General features: G+C 41.0%; 1 long non-coding RNA gene and 1 other non-coding gene across 5 annotated transcripts in view; both read right to left on the bottom strand.

Annotated features, from left to right (window-relative positions):
* LOC128066840 (uncharacterized) overlaps positions 1–18,638 on the bottom strand; it is a 68,628-nt gene that overhangs the window by 18,094 nt on the left and 31,896 nt on the right. For 3 of the 4 annotated variants that reach the window (XR_008201251.1, XR_008201248.1, XR_008201250.1), the window contains one exon: positions 2,180–2,301. The exons of the other annotated variant lie outside the window; for it this stretch is intronic. This is a non-coding gene — a long non-coding RNA (uncharacterized LOC128066840). The remainder of the gene's footprint in view (positions 1–2,179; positions 2,302–18,638) is intronic. 4 annotated transcript variants of the gene reach the window in all.
* LOC128067082 (small nucleolar RNA SNORD116) lies at positions 16,434–16,523 on the bottom strand. The gene has a single exon (XR_008201296.1). It is a non-coding gene; the product is annotated as a small nucleolar RNA SNORD116 (small nucleolar RNA).

The raw sequence follows: 18,638 nt of genomic DNA, 5'->3' as shown, positions 1-18,638 counted from the left end.
GCCAGGACCGCGCACAGAACAAAGGACGGAACAGAATTAGCCGGCTGCAGACCATCCCCCTCCAGTGACAGGCAGCCAGAGCCGGAAGGGCCAGAAGGGGGCAATCACAGCCCCAGAGAGACATTAACTACCAAACTGCAAACAGGCTTCTTTGCTAACTAAGACTTCTTGGGGTTCTGGACAGTCATCATCCGCCTGAGAAGGTGTGCTGGTTGTACACCCAGAAAACTGAGCAGCAGGGATGGGAGAGGCAATAAGTTGCAACGACCGCACTCGCCAAACACCTGTGCTACTTGGACTAGGGAAGGGCACAAAATGCAGGCCCAAATAGTCTGCACCTCTGAGGACTACCTGAGTGCCTGAGCCTGAGCGGCTAGACCTGGGAGATGCATGCAGCCCAGGGCCAGCCTCAGAAGGTTCCCGGCGGAGCAACCTACAGGCTGAGCTGTGTGCACCGTGAGCGGGGGCAGGCCCAGCATTGCTGAGATACTACGAACAAACGCCAGTGTTATCTGTTTGCAGCATCCCTCCTTCCCCACAGCGTGACTGAACAAATAAGCCTAAAAAAGTGTCCACCACCACCCCTCTTATGTCAGGGTGGAAATCAGACACTGAAGAGACCAGCAAACAGAAGAAGCTAAAACAGAGGGAACTGCCTTGGAAGTGACAGGTGCAATAGATTAAAACCCTGTCGTTAGTACCAACTACATAGGAAGGGGCCTACAGATCTTGAGAAATATAAGCCGGACCAAGGAACTATCTGAAAATGAACTGACCCCACACTGCCCACAACAACACTAGAGAAAGTTCTAGATATATATTTACTATTTTTATGATCATTCTTTTGTTTTTTCTTCTTTTTAAAAAACATTTAAAAATTTTAAGTCCTCTATTTCTCCTTTAATTTTCATTTTTATAACCTACTATTACTTTTCAAAAAAAAAGACCCTATTTTTAAAGCAAACTTCATTTTTTTTATTCTTGTGACTTTTTTTTTCTTCTTCTTCTCCTTTTCTTTAATATTGTATTTTGAAAATCCAGCCTCTACTCTAGATTTTTAATCTTTGCTTTTTGGTATTTGTTACCAATTTTGTACCATCAAAAACCCAACTATCAGTACCCATTTTTGCTTGAGAGCAAGTTTACTGGCTTGACTGCTCTCTCCTCCTTTGGACTCTTCTTTTTCTCCACCAGGTCGCCCCTGTCTCCTCCTCCCCCTTCTCTTATCTACCCAACTCTGTGAATCTCTGTGTGTTCCAGACGGTGGAGAACACTTAGGGAACTGATTACTGGCTGGATCTGTCTCTCTCCTTTTCATTCCCCTCTTTTATCCTCCTGGTCACCTATGTCTCCTTCCTCCCTCTCCCCCTCTCTGTATAACTCCATCGTGAACATCTCTGAGCAGTCCAGACTGTGGAGTACACATAAGGAAGTGATTACTGGCTAGCTTGCTCTCTCCTCTTGATTCCACCTCCTCTCATTAGGGTCACCTCTAACTCACACCTCCTCTTCTCCATGTAACTCTGTGAACCTCTCCGGGTGTCCCTCAATGTGAAGAAACTTCTCATCTTTAACCTAGATATTTTATCAATGGTGCGGTATAGAAGGAGAAGTCTTGAGACTACTGTAAAGATGAAACTGAAAACCAGAAGCAGGAGGCTTAAGTCCAAATCCTGAGAACACCAGAGAACTCCTGACTCCATGGAACATTAATCAATAGGAGCTCATCAAACGCCTCCATATCTACACTGAAACCAAGGACCACCCAAGGGCCAACAAGTTCCAGAGCAAGACATACCAGGCAAATTCTCCAGCAACACAGGAACACAGCCCTGAGCTCCAATATACAGGTAGCTCAAAGTTACTCCAAAACCACTGACATCTCATAACTCATTACTGGACACTTCATTGCACTCCAGAGAGAAGAAATCCAGCTCCACCCACCAGAACACCGACTCGAGCTTCCCTAACCAAGAAACCTTGACAAGCCACTGATACAACCCCACCCACATCAAGGAAACTCCATAATAAAGAAAACTCCACAAACTGCCAGAATACAGACAGGCCACCCTAAACGGAGCAATATAAACAAGATGAAGAGACAGAGGAATACCCAACGGTAAGGAACAGGATAAATGCCCACCAAACAAAACAAAAGAGGAAGAGATAGGGAATTTACCTGATAAAGAATTCCAAATAATGATAGTGAAAATGATCCAAAATCTTGAAATCAAAATCGAATCACAGATAAATAGCCTGGAGACAAGGATTCAGAAGATGCAAGAAAGGTTTAACAAGGACCTAGAAGAAATAAAAAAGAGTCAATATATAATGAATAATGCAATAAATGAGATCAGGAACACTCTGGAGGCAACAAATAGTAGAATAACAGAGGCAGAAGATAGGATTAGTGAAATAGAAGACAGAATGGTAGAAATAAATGAATCAGAGTGGAAAAAAGAAAAACGAACTAAAAGAAATGAGGACATTCTCAGAGACCTCCAGGACGATATGAAATGTTCCAACATTCAAATCATAGGAGTCCCAGAATAAGAAGACAAAAAGAAAGACCATGAGAAAATACTTGAGGAGATAATAGTTGAAAACTCCCCTAAAATGGGGAAGGAAATAATCACCCAAGTCCAGGAAACCCAGAGAGTCCCAAACAGGATAAACCCAAGGTGAAACACCCTAAGACACATATTTATCAAATTAAAAAAGATCAAACAGAAAGAACAAATATTAAAAGCAGCAAGGGAAAAATAACAAATAACATACAAGGGGATTCCCATAAGGATAACAGCAGATCTTTTAATAGAAGCTCTCTTTAGGCCAGGAGGGAATGGCAAGACATACTTAAAGTGATGAAAGAAAATAACCTACAGCCCAGATTACTGTACCCAGCAAGGATCTCATTCAAATATGAAGGAGAAATCAAAAGCTTTACAGGCAAGCAAAAGCTGAGAGAATTCAGCACCACCAAATCAGCTCTCCAACAAATGCTAAAGGATATCCTCTAGACAGGAAACACAAAAAGGGTATATAAACCTGAACCCAAAACAATAAACTAAATGGCAACGGGACCGTACTTATCAATAATTACCTTAAACATAAATGGGTTGAATGCCCAAACCAAAAGACAAAGACTGGCTGAATGGATACAAAAACAAGACCCCTGTATGTGTTGTCTACAAGAGACCCAGCTCAAAACAGGGGACACATACAGACTGAAAGTGAAGGGCTGGAAAAAGATATTCCACACAAATAAGAGACCAAAACAAAGCAGGAGTAGCAATACTCATATCAGATAAAATAGACTTTAAAACAAAGGCTGTGAAGAGACAAAGAAGGACAATACATAATGATCAAAGGATCAATCCAAGAAGAAGATATAACAATTATAAATATATATGCACCCAACATAAGAGCACTGGAATATGTAAGACAAACGCTAACAAGTATGAAAAGGGAAATTAACAATAACACAATAATAGTGGGAGACCTGAATATCCCACTCACACCTATGGATAGATCAACTAAACAGAAAATGAACAAGGAACCACAAACTTTAAATGATACAATAGATCACTTAGACCTAATTGATATCTATAGGACATTTCACCCGAACACAATGAATTTCACCTTTTTCTCAAGTGCTCACAGAAACTTCTCCAGGATAGATCACATCCTGGGCCATAAATCTAACCTTGATAAATTCAAAATAATTGAAATCATTCCAAGCATCTTTTCTGACCACAATGCAATAAGATTAGATACCAATTACAGGAGAAAAACTATTAAAAATTCCAACATATGGAGGCTGAACAACACGCTTCTGAATAGCCAACAAATCACAAAAGAAATCAAAAAAGAAATCAAAATATGCAAAGAAATGAATGAAAATGAAAACACAACAACCCAAAACATGTGGGACACTATAAAGGCAGTGCTAAGGGGAAAGTTCATAGCAATACAGGCATACCTCAAGAAACAAGAAAAAAGTCAAATAAATAACCTAACTCTACACCTAAAGCAACTAGAAAAGGAAGAAATGGATAACTCCAAGGTTAGTAGAAGGAAAGAAATCTTAAAAATCAGGGCAGAAATAAATGCAAAAGAAACAAAAGAGACCACAGCAAAAATCAACAAAGCCAAAAGCTGGTTCTTTGAAAGGATAAATAAAATTGACAAATCATTAGCCAGACTCATCAAGAAACAAAGAGAGAAAAGTCAAATCAATAAAATTAGAAATGAAAATGGAGAGATCACAACAGACAACACAGAAATACAAAGGATCATAAGAGACTACTATCAGCAATTATATGCCAATAAAATGGACAACGTGGAAGAAATGGACAAATTCTTAGAAAAGCACAACTTTCCAAAACTGAACCAGGAAGAAATAGAAAATCCTAACAGAACCATCACAAGCACGGAAATTGAAACTGTAATCAGAAATCTTCCAGCAAACAAAAGCCCAGGTCCAGATGGCTTCACAGCTGAATTCTACCAACAATTTAGAGAAGAGCTAACACCTATCCTACTCAAACTTTTCCAGAAAATTGCAGAAGAAGGTAAACTTCCAAACTCATTCTATGAGGCTACCATCACCCTAACACCAAAACCTGACAAAGATGCCACAAAAAAAGAAAACTACAGGCCAATATCACTGATGAACATAGATGCAAAAATCCTTAACAGAATTCTAGCAGTCAGAATCAACAACACATTAAAAAGATCATACACCATGACCAAGCGGGCTTTATCCCAGGGATGCAAGGATTCTTCAATAACCACAAATCAATTGATGTAATTCACCACATTAACAAATGGGAAAATAAAAGCCATATGATTATCTCAATAGATGCAGAGAAAGCCTTTGACAAAATTCAACATCAATTTATGATAAAAACTCTCCAGAAAGCAGGAATAGAAGGAACACACCTCAACATAATAAAAGCCATATATGACAAACCCAAAGCAAACATTATCCTCAATGGCGAAAAATTGAAAGCATTTCCCCTAAAGTCAGGAACAAGACAAGGGTGCCCACTTTCACCGCTACTATTCAACATAATTCTGGAAGTTTTGGCAACAGCAATCAGAGCAGAAAAAGGAATCCAAACTGGAAAAGAAGAAGTAAAACTCTCACTGTTTGCAGATGACATGATCCTCTACATAGAAAACCCTAAAGACCCCACCAGAAAATAACTAGAGCTAATCAATGAATATAGTAAAGTTGCAGGATATAAAATCAACACACAGAAACCCCTTGCACTCCTATACACTAATAATGAGAAAGTAGAAGAAGAAATTAAGGAAACAATTCCATTCACCATTGCAGTGAAAAGAGTAAAATACTTAGGAATAAATCTACCTAAAGAAACTAAAGACCTATATATAGAAAACTATAAAACACTGGTGAAAGAAATCAAAGAGGACACTAATAGATGGAGAAATATACCATGTTCATGGATCAGAAGAATCAATATAGTGTGAAAACGAGTATACTACCCAAAGCAATCTACAGATTCAATGCAATCCCTATCAAGCTACCAGCGGTACTTTTCTCAGAGCTAGAACAAATAATTTCACAATTTGTATGGAAATACAAAAAACCTCAAATAGCCAAAGCAATCTTGAGAAAGAAGAATGGAACTGGAGGAATCAACTTGCCTGACTTCAGGCTCTACTACAAAGCCACAGTCATCAAGACAGTATGGTACTGGCGCAAAGACAGAAATATAGATCAATAGAACAAAATAGAAAGCCCAGAGATAAATCCACGCACCTATGGACAGCTTATCTTTGACAAAGGAGGCAAGAATATACAATGGAGAAAAGACAATCTCTTTAACAAGTGGTGCTGGGAAAACTGGTCAACCACTTCTAAAAGAATGAAACTAGAACATTTTCTAACACCATACACAAAAATAAACTAAAATGGATTAAAGATCTAAACGTAAGACCAGAAACTATAAAACTCCTAGAGGAGAACATAGGCAAAACACTCTCCGACATAAATCACAGCAGGATCCTCTATGACCCACCTTCCAGAATATTGGAAATAAAAGCAAAAAAAAAAAAAAATGGGACCTAATTAAACTTAAATGCTTCTGCACAACAAAGGAAACTATAAGCAAGGTGAAAAGACAGCCTTCAGAATGGGAGAAAATAATAGCAAATGAAGCAACTGACAAAGGACTAATCTCAAAAATATACAAGCAACACCTGCAGCTCAATTCCAGAAAAATAAATGACCCAATCAAAAAATGGGCCTAAAAACTAAATAGACATTTCTCCAAAGAAGACATACAGATGGCTAACAAACACATGAAAAGATGCTCAACATCATGCATCATCAGAGAAATGCAAATCAAGACCACAATGAGGTACCATTTCACACCAGTCAGAATGGCTGCGATCCAAAAGTCTACAAGCAATAAATGCTGGAGAGGATGTGGAGGAAAGGGAACCCTCTTACACTGTTGGTGGGAATGCAAACTAGTACAGCCACTATGGAGAACAGTGTGGAGATTCATTAAAAAACTAGAACTAGAACTGCCTTATGACCCAGCAATCCCACTGCTGGGCATATACACTGAGGAAACCAGAATTGAAAGAGACACGTGTACCCCAATGTTCATCGCAGCACTGTTTATAATAGCCAGGACATGGAAGCAACCTAGATGTCCATCAGCAGATGAATGGATAAGAAAGCTGTGGTACATATACACAATGGAGTATTACTCAGCCATTAAAAAGAATACATTTGAATCAGTTCTAATGAGGTGGATGAAACTGGAGCCGATTATAGAGTGAAGTAAGCCAGAAAGAAAAACACCAATTCAGTATACTATGGCAGAAAGTGAAGAGGAACTAAAAAGCATCTTGATGAAAGTGAAAGAGGAGAGTGAAAAAGTTGGGTTAAAGCTCAACATTCAGAAAACGAAGGTCATGGAATCCGGTCCCATCACTTCATGGCAAATAGATGGGGCACCAGTGGAAACAGTGTCAGACTTTGTTTTTTTGGGCTCCAAAATCACTGCAGATGGTGACTGCAGCCATGAAATTAAAAGACGCTTACTCCTTGGAAGAAAAGTTATGACCAACCTAGACAGTATATTCAAAAGCAGAGACATTACTTTGCCGACTAAGGTCCATCTTGTCAGGGCTATGGTTTTTCCAGTAGTCATGTATGGATGTGAGAGTTGGACTGTGAAGAAGGCTGAGTGCTGAAGAATTGATGCTTTTGAACTGTGGTGTTGGAGAAGACTCTTGAGAGTCCCTTGGACTGCAAGGAGATCCAACCAGTCCATTCTGAAGATCAGCCCTGGGATTTCTTTGGAGGGAAGGATGCTAAAGCTGAAACTCCAATACTTTGGCCACCTCATGTGAAGAGTTGACTCATTGGAAAAGACTCTGATGCTGGGAGGGATTGGGGGCAGGAGGAGAAGGGGACGACAGAGGATGAGATGGCTGGATGGCATCCCTGACTCGATGGACGTGAGTCTGAGTGAACTCCGGGAGTTGGTGATGGACAGTCCGGCCTGGCGTGCTGCAATTCATGGGGTCGCAAAGAGTCGGACACAACTGATCGACTGAACTGAACTGAACGCATATATATGGAATTTAGAAACATGGTAATGATAACCCTGTATGCGAGACAGCAAAAGAGACACAGATGTATCAGTTCAGTTCAGTCACTCAGTCGTGTCCGACTCTTTGCGACCCCATGAATCGCGGATGATTTTGGAGAATGGCATTGAAACATGTATAATATCATATATGAATTGCATCGCCAGTCCAGGTTTGATGGTTGGGGATGGTGCACTGGGACGACCCAGAGGGATGGTACAGGGAAGGAGGAGGGAGGGGCGTTCAGGATGGGAAGACGTGTATACATGTGGCAGATTCATGTTGATGTATGGCAAAACCAATACAACATTTTAAAGTAATTAACCTCCAATCAAAATAAATAAATTTATTTTAAAAATACTATGAAGATATTCCAAAATACAGTATCTATGCTTCAATTTCCATGTAATTGTTTCATTTAATATAGAAGTGAAGAATAAAAATCTTTGATCTCTTTGAATTTTGACCATCTAATTGCCCTAAAGAGACTGTCATTCAGAAGATTCCAGCAGCTCAGACAAACGTGTAGGCATAACTGCACCCCACATTTTCAGCACTCACGTGCTGATTCTCTAGAGTCTAGTGCTGCCAAATGAGCACTCAAGAGAGTTTTAATATTATCCCAACAGTGTAGAAGTACAGCCCTCTGCCTAATTCAGTTTACCAAACACATGCACGTTGGTGAACTTTCAAATACAACAGTCTCTACTTATACCTCACAGATGAAAAAACTCAACTCTCCTTCCATATATTTTGTACAAGGTGGGTTCTGGTCCTCAGCTTCACAGAGTTGATTAGGTCTCTCATTTTATTCAGATTTTCTGAATAAAAAAATTATTCAGTCATCAATCCAGGCACATTACTAAAGGGGTATTTTGAACCTCAGTTAAAGAACAGACCAGGTATTCAGGAGTACATCACCCACAGACATACTGACCTACCATATTCAGTCTTGGAGACCATATACTTCCCAAGACTCCAAGGCTGACCAGAATAGTCAAAGACTTACCATTATTGACCCCTAATATTGATCTTAATATTATATGACCTCTAAGAAGAATAGAGTATTTTCAGGACAAAATGTTTACCAGCTTGAGAACGAACCTCAAAGATGAAAAGGCTAACTTATTCTCAATCCTGTCCTTTATGTTGCTTCTCTTTCATATGAAACTCAGTACTAGATCCATGCTACTTCAAAGAACAAAGTAAAATGTGGAAAGATAAGAGGTAAATGTGTCCACTGGTCTACTAGATACAAAATCATAGAGTTTACAAATGTACCCACATTTGAAATAAAATAATGTATTTGTCTCCTAAAATGTTTCTGATGTTATTCCAACATTATGTTAATCTCTACCCTCCATCAGAGCAAATACTGTCTAGTATTTTCTGCCACCAAATCAGATGTTTATAGGCAACTGTAAAATTTGTCAAAGTTATTTGTTAACTTTAAACATGGTAGTTACTATTGATATTACTTGACCAACTGAACTCCCTCCATAGCCTAGTATAGTCCCTTGTGCTGGACCTCACCTCACAGAAGTAATTTTGTCAGTCATTTTATTCAGATTCCTCTGAGACCCACTCTGAACTCATCAACAATACAGGTACATTTGTAGTAGGACAGTAAGTTATGTAGCAGAGACTGAGCACTCAGGATTCCAACACCCTCAGACACAATAATCAGCAGTTTTAAATGATGGAGACTACGTCATCACAGTCAGTGATCTAGTATCAGTTAACTGGCTTGGCCAGAGTTTTATTATCATTGGAATGTTACAACACTCTAATGTCAGTATTCTCAGGACAAAATGCTTACCAGTGTGAGAGTCTCCAATGAACTGTGAGGTTTGATTGGCAGATTTAGTCAGATATTATCCATCATTTCACTTCTCAAGGTGAAACAAATATAATTCTTTCATAAGAAATCAAGTGTGATTCTAAATTGAACTATAAAAATAGAGGAAAAGTGAAATTTTGGGGTAACAATTTCACTGATCAACTGGCCTAGGAATCCCTACACTGCAGGGATTCTCCTTAAGTCTTGAAAATCTCTAGACTAGATAATCTCTTTCTAGATTAGAGAATCTCCCTCTGTACCTAAGACGGCTAAAAGCCAGGTGACATAGATCAGGTCACACCATGAAACTGAGCTGCCTGAACTAACAGAAACTATTCATTTCTGTATGTAGAATCTCTCTTACTAAGAGAAACAGTGTAGAAAAAACCTTCTAACATCTTACACATGACTAGTAGGAGCTACATGAAGACTGAGCAAAATCAAAGAAACCAGGGGACCAAAATAGCAGCAAATCAGCTCTGACAACTGGACTGCAAACAAAACCACAAACTAGAAAGATGTAAGACATTGAATTAAACCAAAACAGGGTTTAAGAACTAAAATAAAAATTGTCATAGAAATCAAGTAATTTAATATAAAAACTGCCCAACAGAGCTACAACCAGAGACTATCATACTAAATAAAGTTAAGTCAGAAAGAGATAGACAGGTAGAATATATCACCTACATGTGGAATTGAAATAAGGCAGAAATGAATCTATCTACAAAACAGAAAGACACGCACAGATATAGACAACAAACTTGTGGCTGCCAAGGGGAACGAGAGGAGGGAAAGGGATGAACTGGGAGTTTGGGGTTGGTAGATGCAAACTATTATATTTGGAATCGATAGACAAGGTCCTAAATGTATAACACAGGAAATGATATTCAATATTCTGTGATTAATCATAATGGCAAGAATATAAAAATGTATATACATGTATAACTGAGTAACTCTGCTATATAAAGAAATTGGCACAATATTATTTATCAACTATACTACAATAAAAAACTTCCAGATAGAAATGAAAAGATGACCCATTACAGAAGAAAAGTAATCATGAAAAGAATGTGAATAGAAAATCAATGAAAGAAACAAAAGATGAAACAATACAGTTATCAGAATAAATAATAAAATACTTATGAAAAATTTGAAGTGTGAATATAAAATATCTTTAAAAAGTGAAAATGAAGACAAACCTCCAGTAAATAACAACAATATAAATTAAATAAATGAAATGAAAATGGAATTGTATAATAAGTAAGGAAAGTTTACCAGACAGGGTCATTATTAGAGAGCACAAAACATGGAAGATACTAAGTGAAATGCGTGCAGATCAAAAGATTAAAAAAATTTAAAAACAAAAAATGATCTCAAATCCCACAAAGGATCTGTGTGAAAAAATAAGATACCTAGATATTAAATAACTCATTAAAAAGGATACTAATAAATTAAGGTTGCTGCTGTTGTTCAGTTGCCTAGTCATGTAACTCTTTGTGACCCCATGGACTGTATGTAGCACACCAGGCCTTCATGCCCCTCACCATCTCCTGGAGTTTGCCCGAGTTCATGTTCATTGCATTGGTGACGCCATCCAGCCATCTCATCCTCTGATGCCCTCTTCTCCTCTGCCCTCAATCTTTCCTCAAATCAGGGACTTTTCTAACGAGTTGCCTATTCACATCAGATGGCCAAAATACTGGAGCTTCAGCTTGAATATCAGTCTTTGCAGTGAATATGCAGGGTTAAACTCCCTTAAGATTGACTGGTTTGATCTCCTTGCTGTCCAAGGAATTTCAGGAGTCTTTTCTAGCACAACAGTTTGAAGGCATCGATTTTTTGGCATTTTGCCTTCTTTACCATCCAGTTCTCACAACCGTACATGACAACTAAGAGAAGGGAATGGTAAACCACCCCAGGATACTTGCCTCATGAACTGTATAAAAAGCCAAAAAGATATGACACCAAAAGATGAGTACCTCAAGTCTGAAGGTGTCCAATATGCTACTGGGGAGGAGTGGAGGAGAACTGCTCCAGAATGAATGAAGCAGCTGGGCCAAAGTGGATATGCTGCTCAGTTGTAGGTGTGTCTGGTGATGAAAGTAAAATTTGATGCTGCAAAGAACAGTATTGCATAGGGACCTGGAATGTTAGGCCCATGGATCAAGGGAAATTTGATGTGGTCAAGCAGGAGACGGTAAGAATAAACATCAATATCTTAGCAATCAGTGAACTAAAATGGATAGGAATAGGCAAACTCAATTCAGATGACCATTATATCTGCCACTGTGGGCAAGAATCCCATAAAAGAAATGGAGTAGCCCTCATGATCAACGAAAGAGTCCAAAATACAGTACTTGGGTGCAACCTCCAAAATGACAGGAACATCCTGATTTTTTCCCAAGGCAAGCCATTCAACATTATAGTAATCGAAGTCTATACCCTTACCACGGAGGCAGAGGAAGCTGACTGACCAGTTCAATGAAGACTTAGAACACCTCCTAGAACTAACACTTTAAAAGGGTATTCTATTCATCATCAGGGATCAGAGTGCCAACGTGGGAAGCCAAGAGACACCTGGAGTAGTAACAGGTAAGTTTGGCTTTGGAGAACAAAACGAAGCAGGACAAAGCCTAACTGAATTCTGCCAAGAAAATGCACTAGTCATAGCAAATACCCTTTTTCAACAACACAAGAGATGACTTTACACATGGACATCAGTTCAGTTCAGGCGCTCAGTCATGTCTGACTCTTTGTGACCCCATGGACTGCAGCATGCCAGGCTTCCCTGTCTATCACCAAATCCCAGAGTTTACTCAAGCTCATGTCCATTGAGTCGGTGATGCCATCCAATCATCTCATCCTCTGTCATCCCCTTCTCCTCCTGCCTTCAATCTTTCCCAGCATCAGGTTCTTTTCAAATGAGTCAGTTCTTCACATCAAGTAGCTCAAGTATTGGAGTTTCAGCTTCAGCATCAGTCCTTCCAATGAATATTCAGGACTGATTTCCTTTAGGATGGACTGCCTAGATCTCTTTGCAGTCCAAGGGACTCTCAAGAGTCTTCTCCAGCAACACAGTTCAAAAGCATCAATTCTTCAGTGCTCAGCTTTCTTTATGTCCAACTCTCACATCCATTTATGATCACTGGAAAAACCATAGCTTTGATTAGATGGACCTTTGTTGGCAAAGTAATGTCTTTGCTTTTTAATACACTGTCTAGGTTAGTCATAGCTTTTCTTCTAAGGACCAAGCGTCTTTTAATTTCATGGCGGCAGTCACCATCTGCAGTGATTTTGGAGTCCCCCAAAATAAAGTCTGTCATTGTTTCCACTGTTTCCCCATCAATTTGCCATGAAGTGATGGGACCCAATGCCAGTATCTTAGTTTTCTGAATGTTGAATTTTAAGTCTACTTTTTCACTCTCCTCTTTCACTTTCATCAAGAGGCTCTTCAGTTCTTTGTTTCCTGCCATAAGGGTGGTGTCATCTGCATATCTGAGGTTATTGATATTTCTCCCAGCAACCTTGGTTCCAGCGTGTGCTACATCCAGCCCAGTGTTTCTCATGATGTACTCTGCATATAAGTTAAATAAGCAGGGTGACAATATACAACCTTGATGTAATCCTTTCCCTATTTAGAACCAGTCTGTTGTTCCATGTCCAGTTCTAAATGTTGCTTCCTGACCTGCATACAGATATCTCAAGAGGCAGGTCAGGTGGTCTGGTATTCCCATCTCTTTCACAATTTTCCACAGTTTATTGTGATCCACATAGTCAAAGGCTTTGCCATAGTCAATAAAGCAGTAGAAGATGTTTTTCTGGAACTCTCTTGCTTTTTCCATGATCTAAAGGATGTTGCCAATTTGATCTCTGGTTCCTCTGCCTTTCTAAAACCAGCTTGAACATCTGGAAGTTTATGGTTCACATACTGTTGAAGCCTGGCTTGGAGAATTTTGAGCATTACTTTACTAGTGTGTGAGATGAGTGCAATTGGGCAGTAGTTTGAGCATTCTTTGGCATTGCCTTTCTTAGGGATCGGAATGAAAACTGACCTTTTCCAGTTGTGGCCACCAAATGGTAGATACTGAAATCAGATTGATTACATTCTTTGTAGCCAAAGATGGAGAGACTATATACAGCCAGCAAAAACAAGACCTGGAACTGACTGTGGCTCAGATCATCAGCTTCTAATAGCAAAATTCAGGCTTAAACTAAAGAAAACTGGGAAAAACACTAGGCCAGCTAGGTATGACATAAATCAAATCCTGTATGAATTCACAGTAGAGGTAACAAATAGATTCAAGGGACTAGATCTAGTTAAACAGTGTGTCTGAAGAACTATGGATAGAGGTCTGCTGTTGTTCAGTCAGTCAGTCATGTCTGACTCTTTGTGATCCATGGACTACAGCATGCCAGGCCTCCCTGTCCATCACTAACTCCAGGAGTTTACTCAGTCTCATGTCCATTGAGTTGGTGATGCCATCCAACCATCTCATCCTCTGTCACCCCCTTCTCCTCCTGCCTTCATCTTTCCCAGCATCAGGGTCTTTTCAGATAAGTCAGTTCTTTGCATCAGGTGGCCAAAGTATTGGAGTTTCAGCATCAGTGTCAGTCCTTCCAATGAATATTCAGGATTGATTTTCTTTAGAATTGACTGGTTTGATCTTCTTGCAGTCCAAGAGACTCTCTAGAGTCCATAGTATTGTACAATTAAGGTTAAACATACAAAAATAGTAGTACAAACATATGAAACAGTGAATTCACAATTTAAAAAATTTCTACAGTTAAAAATCCAGAAACTAAAAAAGGCATCTAGGAACAGAATGTAAAAAAAAAAAAAAAATGTTCAATTATATAACATTTTGGATAAATATGAAGGCAAAAAAAGAAAGAGATGTACCTGACAAGAGGACTAAGAAACATTTAGGTGTAATTTATTATTTTAAAAAAATATTTAAATAGGCAAAAATTCTTGGTTTGAAAAGGTCAATTAAACGAGTAAAAAAAAACATGAACTGTGATATTATAAGGTCACATACAACACAAATAAGGGTCAATAAAAGACACATCGATACAGAGTCTTTTAAAATTCTTGCAGCACACCAATTAAAAATGAGAAAGGAGGGGTCTGAAAATTTTTTATAAAGCAGTTGACTGAAAACAATGGCAACTATATCACAACATAACACACGTGACAAAAAGTGAAGAAAACAAGTAGGAAAAGAAAAAGATGAATAAATAACAAAAAATTCATAATCCTGATTTACAGAGCTAAAATAAAAATGTTCAATGAGCCACATAAAAAAAGAAAAGAAAATGTACAATGACATACCATAGAAAGTCTATACACAACCTGGGGATGGCTACATTAGCTAGGTAAGTACTCAGAACAAGATTGCTTCTGAGCCTAAGGCAAAGATAAAAGTCCTTCACTTGGACCACATAGAGACAGAAAGGAAACTGAGCCTATCAAATGCCCGAAGTTGTAAGGTGAGACACCTAAAACAACTGAGTAAATTGATGTGGAGGCTTGCACTTTCAAAAGCCTGTCCCATCAGTGCCCATACTTTAGCAAACCAAGGGCTCTTCTAGGACCATGGTGGCATCCAGTCACCAAAACTACAGAACCTTGCAAATTCATAAACCAGGAATATCACTGCCAACCCCAGAGACACCATGAGACCCAGGTCCTCAAGGAACAATGTGACACCCACAGCCATTCCACAACATAACCCAGCAAACAGCTGCAAGCTCTGAATCCACCATGACTTCTATGGCCTGAGGCCCGGCATTTCAGGGACCACAGGTTTGATGCACCAGCTGGTGGCATGACAAAATGACTCCCACACCAGACAGCCTCTCCTTGGAAGCTGACTCCCCTGTTTCCACAGGATCCAGCCTAATGACCTCCAGGAAGAGCTCCAAACCTCAGAGAAGGCTAGGTGGGCTGGGTATAGAAATGACCCTGTAATGTCCCAAGGAATATCTTTACATTGTCAACACAGGGAGAACCTGGCCAGACGTGGAAAAAACAAACACCCTGCATCAAAATTGGCTTCCATGCCAAGACATGATACAATGCCTTGATGCCAACCACTTGCTGCCACAAAGATCCACCACAAAGCAAGTCAATCCAAGGAGAAGCCAACTGGGGGATGGGTACATGAATCTGCACCCTCAGTGCTTCCTGAAACTGGCTTAAAATGCACCTGAAGGCAACCCAAAGAGTTCAAGGAACCCTACGGACTTGCCAATTCATCCACAAAGCATTTCACCCAGGGGTTCAGGTACAATTCCTAGTGCATTTCTCACTTTCTTTGCCATTCTCTGTCCCTAGTATCTGCCCACCTCAGGGCAAAGTGCCAGACCCTTTCCTCTACAGAGAATTTTGATTTCCTCAAAAATTCTGCTAGACATTTTCCAGGCCCAACGTCTCAAGCCCAGTAGCCATCCCCACTCCCCCACACCACCCCTCCCCGCCACACACACACAAGGGGGATGTGATCTAAGGAGGGGCTGTCAGCTTGGCCCACATCCCAGGGGTGGTGGTCTGTTGAATTCCTAAGAGCATCTGGAAGAACCTTCTAACATTCATCTCATGTCCTCATAGAACATGACACAGAAGCAGGGCTCCTGCTCTGACCCTGTCTGTAAAGATGTATATGCCCTCCAGGGACCTGGCAGAGGCCTGAAGGACCCAATGGCAGGCCAGAGGCCCCCAAAGGCTCCCACTTCCTTTTCCACCTGCACTCTCGCCTGTGGAAGAAGAACACAGCTCTGTCTAGCCTCATGCATCCAGGGATCCCCCAGGGATGGGAGTTCCAGACCTTTTCCCAAAGGCTTCTCTACCTACAAGAAAGTCATCACCCTCAACTGGCACAAAGTAGCTGCTGATGGCCAAGGGGGCAAATGCAATGGGACACCCTGTCTACGTTCCCTGTGGGAGCCATATTCAGGATCCCAGTTCTGATGAGGAGACAGTAGAGGCTTTTCACATTCATTTTATTTAGATTTCCAAGGTATGCCTTGGAGTCATCATCAGTTTAAGCACGTGCTCAGATTCTGGACCTATGGCCTCCACCCTGAGATGGCCTGGGAACTCAATCACATCAGCATTCAGGACCCATCAGAGCCCAGTCATGGGGGAGGTAGTGCAGTCAAGCCTCAGGCCATCAGCGCTCACATGTCCCAGGGAAAGCCCAGAATATGAGGGTGCAGCCCCAGCTCACAGAGGTCCAGGCCACTTACCACCATGGGCATTCCACCATCACGCTATGGGTTGTATGCCAACATGCCTCCAGGGGCTCCCTTGCCTGACCTCACCTGGCCTGATGTCACAGAATATGGGAAGGATACCACACTGATGGTTTTGATCCCTAGGGACTCCATCTGAATTGAAGCAAGAATTTACATACACACTTGAAGAACATGCACCAGTGCACAGGAAAAAGAGGCAGTGCCACCTGGAATACGGGGCTCTATCTTGCCTCTGTTTCATATCCTGCCCCTTGTCTGTGTGGCAGGAGTCAAATGTGAATGCACTGGGGCAAGGACACTTTCAGAGTGGGTAACTATCAGGCCAAAGAAAGCCACTGGTCCATCACATCCCTGGTTTTGGGCCCTCCAATTCCACTCCTGAATACTGTGCCTGCTGACAGAGCTTAAAGGTGTAATTCTTGAACCTCTTGACATGCCCAGGAAAACTGGGCCTACCCTGCAAACCTAACAGCCACTGACATTCCAGGAAAACACTCAATCTTGCCACCTACTTTGCTCACAATGGACCTGCCAACAGGGCAACGAGGAAACTGGGAGCTTACATGAGAAAATGGCACTTGTCTGAAATTGAGGTCCACAATGAGAAGTGGCTCCTTGGGCCCCACAATCCCTGAGGCACACCTGCACTGACTCTGGGGGACTCAAGAGTGCACTTACTTCCTGGCCTACAGCCAAGACAGAGGCCCTTAACTTGGAAAACATGCAAAGCTACTCCAAAACCCAAAGTTACAGAGCTAGATACTTTACATCAACTGGGACACTCACCATGAGGCTTTGAAATTTCTTTATCCAGGAGTATCACAGCCATAACTCAGAAACATACTGAGACCCAGGTCCTCCAGGAACAATGTGACACCCACAGCCATGCCATGAGAAAACCCAACCAACAGTTGTGACCACAATCCTCACTGATTCTCTGGACTGAGTCCAGGCACACCAGAGACAATGAGTTTACTGCACCAGCTGGTGGCATGTCAAGATGACCCATCCCCCAGACAGCCTCTCCTGCCCCTAAACCTGCAATCTCTCCTTAGCAGCCAACTCCCCTATTTCTACGAGGTCCCACCCAACGACCTCTGGGAAGAACTCCAACCTTCAGGGAAGGCTAGGGGGGCTGGGTATAAAAAAAAAAAATTAGGATGGCCTAAGGAACAACTTCACAAGGTCAACACAGAGAAAATGTAGCCAGACGGGGAGAAAATACACATCTCATGCCTCATAATCAGCACCCAGACCAAGACATACAATGCTACAATGACAAACACTCACCGCCATGAAGACACAAAGTGTCTTAATCAAAGAGAGGCCAAATAGGGGACAGTCCCTGAATCTGTTTCCCCAGGCCTTCCAGACACTGAGTGCAAATGCACTGAAGGGAACCAAAAGAAATCACGGAGTACTCTAGACTCGCTGATACCTCCACTCACCAATCCAGCCATGGGTTCACCAACCATTTCACATACATTAACCACCCTCTCACCTTTCAATTGCCCCAAAATACACCTGCCTCAGAGCCAATGTGCCAGACTCTCCCATTAACACAGAATATTTATTACCTCAAAACATTTTCCAGGCCCACTCTGCCAACACTCATGTTCACTCACATACAAGGGGGACACAACCCAAAAAGGGGACATAGGCTTGGACAACGTGCTGGAGACAGTGACTGATGTCCTCCAATCATCAGGAGAAACTTTGTGTCCTTTCTCTCCAGTAGAACATGACATAGAAGACCACCCTAGGAAAGGACTCCTGTTCGGACTCGGAGTGTGAAGACTATGGTTTCCTCCAACAGACAAGGCAACAACTGAGTAGAGGCAGGAACACAGTGGCAGCCCAGAGGCTCTCAAACAACTCCTGCGTCCTCTTCTATCTTGCTCTC

The sequence above is a fragment of the Budorcas taxicolor genome, chromosome 21 (assembly GCF_023091745.1).
Source record: "Budorcas taxicolor isolate Tak-1 chromosome 21, Takin1.1, whole genome shotgun sequence".
Taxonomy (NCBI): domain Eukaryota; kingdom Metazoa; phylum Chordata; class Mammalia; order Artiodactyla; family Bovidae; genus Budorcas; species Budorcas taxicolor.
This window is presented reverse-complemented; position numbering and strand designations above follow the sequence as displayed.